The sequence below is a fragment of the Colobus angolensis genome, unplaced genomic scaffold (genome assembly GCF_000951035.1).
Source record: "Colobus angolensis palliatus isolate OR3802 unplaced genomic scaffold, Cang.pa_1.0 Scaffold275, whole genome shotgun sequence".
Taxonomy (NCBI): Eukaryota; Metazoa; Chordata; class Mammalia; order Primates; family Cercopithecidae; genus Colobus; species Colobus angolensis.
This window is the reverse complement of record NW_012115988.1, coordinates 3,817,808-3,824,424: the sequence shown is the minus strand read 5'-3', so window position 1 is coordinate 3,824,424 and position 6,617 is coordinate 3,817,808. Positions and strand designations below refer to the sequence as shown.

The window sequence follows — 6,617 nt, the reverse complement described above, 5'->3', positions numbered from 1 at the left end:
ATGGAGAGGAGAAGTCTCCTGGGTGGCATGGCGCTCCTACTCCTCCTGGTGCTGCCCAGCCCCCTGTCAGCCAGGGCTGAACTCCCACAAGATAAGGAAGCCTGCATGGATACCAATAATCAAAGCTACAACTGTGACACAGATCACTGCTGTGGACAGTCTCAGTGCTGCAACTACTACTAGGAACTCTGGTAGCTCTGGCTGGTGTGGACCATCATCGTCATCCTTAGCTGCTGCTGCATTGGCCACCACCGCCAAGCCAAGCACTGCCTTCAGGCCCAGCATCGGCAACATGAAATCAACCTGACCCCTGCCGAGAAGCCTTCAATCATTCAGTGCTGCCTTTTTATTTCAGGTTTTTGCTAAACTACTTAACTCCTCCTTATGAGGAAGTGGTGAGCCAGCCTCCAACTCCTCCCCCAGCATATAGTGCCTTCCAGGTATGCAGCAGTAGCAGCTCCTGCCTCCACAGTGCGGCCCAGCAGATGACAGTCCCCCGGCGCCAATCCCACCAGGGCATCCAAGGGAATCCCCTTGTCTGAGCCCAACAGAAGCATCACAAGACCCGCAAGCATCACTGATCCTGAGCCCTCTGACCTACCAGGTGACCGAGTAGCCACCAAAGCCCTGGGGATGCAGACCAGTGGCTCTGTAGCCAGCCTGGGAGAGCTGGACCCAGGGACCTTCCTGGACAAGGATGCAGAATGTAAGGAGGAGCTGCTGAAAGATGACAGCTCTGAACATGGCAGTGCACCGCCCAACAGCAAAGAGAAGATGCTCAGGAGACATTGGAGCTTCACTGGTGACTCGGGCATTGAAGTGCGTATGCCAGGGCCACCATGATCATGGCCTTAAAGAGTTCAACATGCTCATCGCTGATGCACTGGATGGGCCCCTGGACTTCCGCGACAGCTGCCATGTGCTGTCTTGTGTGAAGGAGATGTCTTGTGTGAAGGCTAGAGTGGAGGCTGTCTCTGAAACCTCCATGAGCAGGTGGCCCTAAGCCATGGTAGTGAATAGATGTGCAGCTTTCTGCATCTCTGCCCCTTGGTCTGTGCCCACAAGTGGTCAGCATCAGCCTCCAGCCCGAGCACGTGCTCCGCAGGTCTTTATGTCTCACTGTTCCTCACACATAGGAGGAAAGAGATAGGAGACTGAGGAAGGGATGCACCCTGAGAAAGGGCCCCTCCAGCCTGGCTCTCACACCGTATTTTGTCTTTGATTCTGAATAAATTTTTTTTTGGTGTGGTTTGTCTTTTGGTTTTTTTTCGGGGATGGATGGCTGGTCATTGTCTGTTTTAAACTGACCACTTGGAAGAAACACCTTGGTTATCTGTGGTTCTCATGTCCTGTCCCTGCCCCTGTCCCCACTCCTTTTGAGTGGGGTGACTCATTTTCTGTGTAAAGAGTCTCTCAGGTAGGAGGTGAACACAGCCATCTGGAAGACCCGCAGGATCCTTGCGCCTGTCGCTTAGCTTCGGGTCACCAGCTGAGCTGTGATAGGAATAATCTGAATGGAGGTGGCAAACAGCTGAAATGAACATTCCTCAAGCAGCCCTGTTCATATGAAGAGTCTGATTTTCCCCCCACTCTTGAACATGATGATATGATGATATTCAGACAAGGCACTGATGTTATGGTAAGAAAATATATAGATATAAATATCTAGATAGATAGATAGATAGATAGATAGATAGATAGATAGATAGATAGATAGATCCCCAAACAGACAAATCCAAGGCTGTGAAGTAAATGAGTGCATTTGGATTCCACAAAACCAAATCCATGTTGAACAGAGTGAAGTCCGTACACCGTAACTTTTTGGGTGAACCCTGCGTGCCTTTGCTACTTTGAGTGGTAGCCATTCTCCTCATGCAAACCACATGTCTGGAGCACAGACGGCCCTCTCTAAGTAACTGATGTTACACATTTACTGTTTACAGGGCAAATGTCTGACTATGTACTCAGGTGTGTTCCACAGCACTGTGGACTGACTGCAGGCCCCTGTGTTTGCCAGAGATAACTGTGCTCAACCTAGAGGTTTTACTCTACTCACCACTGCAACTTACAGATTGCTCCGTGGACACACGGGGGCCTGTGTTCTGTTCCCTGTAAATGGAAATGTGCTCTGAGCCTGTCTGCCTCTCTTGGCTGTGCCTGATCATCCGTACAAGCCCGCAGGGGTGTCCACAACCACCTGGGACAGAAGAAGGTGGAATTTCAGACAGAAGCTTGATTGGGTCTTCAAAGACAGTCTTGGACTAGATGTGGCCCAGATGTCGGCCCTGCCCAGAATTGCCAGGAGGAGGCTTTGAGGGTACTGGGGGTACTGCAGGGCCTGCCTCCCTCTGACGAGTCCGGTGGGCACAAGCAAGCTGACATGTGGTCAGAAATGGCTGGATTGTGTCACAGCCCTCAGATGCCTTTCCTTCCACTTTTTAAAGAATCCCAAGTAACTCACTGAAATGTCTCAAAGGCAAACAAGTTCTACCAAAGTGAATCCTTTTTCAGTGAACGAATCAAATGGATGAATTCTGACTCTCTCACGTTCCTTTCCCCAGTTAGAGTGGGGAAGTGGTGGAGTGCTAACTGTGGGATTCCTTGCAGTGTCCTACCCTAAAGGCACAAGAAGATGGAAATGCAACCTGTGAAGCCAGGCTTGATTCCCAAGTCGCAGTCTGGCCCACGCTACAGGAGGCAACCTGCTTAGGGAGAGATTTAATAAGGAATTGGTTCCAGGGATGGGGAGATGTGATTGAGACTGGTTTCCAGGTGAATGAGATAGAAGGAGTTGGTGGAGGGTTTAGTGCTACAGCCAGTTGACAGATTTGCAAATGAGAACACATTCCTGCATGAGGCACATTATCATTTGTCAGTTATTGTGAATATGTGTATTTTAAGCAGTAAGGTGCTACTGGTCAGACTTTTTTAGGCAGTCTCGGTGATGCGTTTCCTGTGCTGAGATTGTTCTGAAGAGTGACTCTAACCACTGCGAGAAGCCCACATAAAAATCGATCCCCCTCTCCCCGACAAAAAAAGCTGTTAGTAGAGCTCATTCATTCAGGAGCTTCTAGGGAAGAATCTATGTCCTTTCCTGGTGCAGAGTCTAGAGGCTATCCGCATTCTTTGGCTCATGTTCCCCTTCCATCTTCAAAGCCAGGAAGGGATGGTCAAGTCTTTCTAACATCATATAACTTTGACAATAACTCTTCTGTCTCCCTCGTTGACAATTAAGGATCCTTGTGACTACATTAGGCCAAGCAGATGACCCAGGATAATCTCCCTATTTTAAAGTCAGCTGACTAGCTACCTTAATTCCACCTGCTACTTTAATTCCCCTTTGACATGTAATTTGACATACAGGTTCTGGGGATTAGAATATGAACATCCTTGGGAGACCATTGTTCTATCTCAGTGGGTAAGTTATTTGAATGCTAATTGCTTTTGAAAATGCTTTCTGCAATCAGAGTCCCATAACTGTTTCTTGATTCTTGATTTGGAGGTTTTAATTTTTAATTGGACTGTCTGCAAGGGAAGCAGAGGCATACTTCTAAATTTAAGAACTGAAATGGAGCAAGTAGCCCCAGTTCAGCATGCCCAGAGTCTGCTGCCTTTGGTTTTCCCAAAAGAAGGCAACTGCAAAAAAATCTCTAAACAGGGCCGGGCGCGGTGGCTCACGCCTGTAATCCCAGCACTTTGGGAGGCCGAGGCAGGCAGATCACTTGAGGTCAGGAGTTCAAGACCAGCCTGGCCAACATGGTGAAACCCCGCCTCTACTAAAAGTAGAAAACATTAGCGGGGCATGGTGGCGGGCACCTGTAGACCCAGATACTCGGGAGGCTGAGGCAGGAGAATGGCGTGAATCTGGGAGGCAGAGCTTGCAGTGAGCCGAGATGGAGTAACTGCACTCCTGCCTGGGCGACACAGGAGTGTCTCAAAAAAAATAAAAAATAAAAATCTCTAAACATACCATTAAAAAAAGCAGAATTGCAAAAGAATGGCTGGCTAATTGAACACACACTTTCACTCTCTCCTAAACTGCACTGCAACTATGGTATGGTAAAAGGTTTTGTATTGTTTTGTTTTTTAAGCATAAACCTATAAGGATACAGTGAACATGACAAAAAATAGCACCAACTTTTTGAAAGCTACAAAACAGATAACAGGTGGTATGGACTTGGTAAAACTGATGAAAAATTGAACTCTTTTTCCTCCTGGGGAAATCCAAGAACCAAGTCAATTTAAACTACCAAATAATCAAGGCTCAGGCATTGAAGGCACAACTACTCCTAGAAAAGAAGGGCAGGGCTGTGATGGAAGAAAGAAGGTTGGTTGAAAGCTGTTTGAGAAGCAGTTATATCCCTAGATGCCCCTCTCTTCCTCCAAATGCTGGGTGATTTCCTTCCCTCACCCCGCCAGAAGACAGTAGTCTTCCTCTTTGAAGAGGGTAAAGCAGACAGTGTGTTTTAATAAACAAAAAACAGGAGGGTTAAGTAAGTGATGTATGCCCACTAAATGCAAAACTTCCTCCTCATCTCAGAATGATGGCAGCAGTTATTTACTTCCATGCAGAACACCAAATAAGTCTTTTGTAGGTGGGAATCTATCAGACCCAAGAAGAAAGATCCAAATACACTCACATGGATGTTGACATCGGGGCTTCCCCAACAAAGGGCCCCGGCAGCTCACCCTACAGGAAATCTCACCATGATCAAGCCTCACCCACTTACTCAGAGTTTACAAGCAGCTCTTGAAGCCTCTACTTTTAAATATGAGCAAGTAATCAAGCATGAGAGATTCAAGAAACACCTGAACAGGAACAAATATATATGGTGAAAACAGAAAGTATGCAGGAAGAGCAACAAAACTCTAAATGTATTCAGAAAGGTCATGAATTTTTATTACAATGCACTCATGAAATCAGAATTGAAAAATATAAAAAAAATTTTCAGTTCACACCTATAATCTCAGCATTTTGGGAGACTGAGATAGGAGGATCTTCTGAGTCCAGGAGTTCGAGACCAGCCTGGGCAACAGAGTGAGCCCCCATCTCTACAAAATAATAATAATAATAATAAATTAGCCAGATGTAGTGGCACATGCCTGTGGTCCCAGCTACCCAGGATGCTGAGGCACTTGAGCCCAGAAGGTCGAGACCACAGTGAGCCAAGATCACACTACTATACCACATCCTAGGCAACAGAGCAAGACCTTGTCTCATAATAAAAATGAAAAAAAAAAATGAGAAAGTGAAAAAAAGCCTTTAGGAAAAAATAGAAAGTCTCCCTAAATCCTCAGCCGAACGCCCGAAAATAAACTGTCTTATTTTGTTTGTGCTGCTATAACAACATTCCTGAGACTGGGTATTTTACAAAGAACAGAAATTTATTTTCTCTTAGTACTGGAGGCTGAGGAGGCATCCAAGATCAAGGCACTGGCAGGTTTGGTATCTAGTGAGGGCTGCAAAAAAGGACAGACTTCCTCCATCAAGCCCCTTTTTCAGTGTACCTAATCCCATTCACAAGGGGATGGGCCCTCATCACCTAATCATCTCTTAAGGGCGCCATCTCTTAACACCATCACCTTGACCATTAAGTTTCAACACCTGAATGTTGGAGAGGACATATTCAAACCATCGCATAAACCCATACTGATGAATAATGCACAAAGAGAAAATTCTACACATTTCCAGAAAACACAACACGCAAAGGTTGAGGCATCTGAATAAGTTCAGATTTCCCAAAAGGAACTCTGGAAGATAGAAGACAGTAAAACCATGTGATACGGTTTGGCTGTGTCCCCACCCAAATCTAATCTTGAATAGTAGCTCCCATAATTCCCACGTGTTGTGGGAGGGACCTGATGGGAGATAATTGAATCATGGAGGCTGTCCCCCCCATACTGTTCTCATAGTAGTGAATAACTCTCACGAGATCTGATGGTTTTATAAGGCGTTTTCCCTTTCACGTGACTTTCGTTCTCTCTTGCCTGCTATCATATAATACATGCTTTTCGCCTTCCGCCATGATTGTGAGGCCTCCCCAGTCACGTGGATCTGTGAGTCCATTAAACCTTTTTTTCTTTATAAATTACCCAGTCTCGGGTATGTCTTCATAAGCAGTGTGAGAACAGACTAATACACAATGCTTTCAAAATTATTTCCAACCTAGTATTCTATGAGCCAGTCAAGTTGCAAATCAAGTATGAGTGAAGAATCATACTTCAGGCTTGCAGGTTCTCAAAAGCTTTACTTCTCACATACTCTTTCTTGGGAAGCTAGTGGATAGAGGATGTACTCCACCAAAAGGATAGGAAAATATTTGAGAAAGGAGATCTACAAAGGGAGAGGCAGAGGTCTACAGGATGTTGGTAAAGGGAGATTGTTAGCTATAAAACAACTCAGACAACTTTGGGTAGGGTTTTTTTCTAGAACATGAAGTTGATGTCTGATACCTGATGTGAATCAACATACTGAAAGATGTAGGGATAAGCTGGAGAACTGGAGTTGAATAGTGATAGATATTACTGGTCTCAGAAAAGAAAGCAAATAATGCAAGATGAAAAAACAAAAAACAAGACAAATACAACTCAAGAGAGCACCCCCTCATCCCCCAAAA

At 45.6% G+C, this 6,617-nt stretch overlaps 1 pseudogene; it reads left to right on the top strand.

Annotated features, from left to right (window-relative positions):
* On the top strand, positions 1-1,003 carry LOC105516138 (annotated as a pseudogene).
* The last annotated feature ends 5,614 nt before the right edge of the window (positions 1,004-6,617 follow it).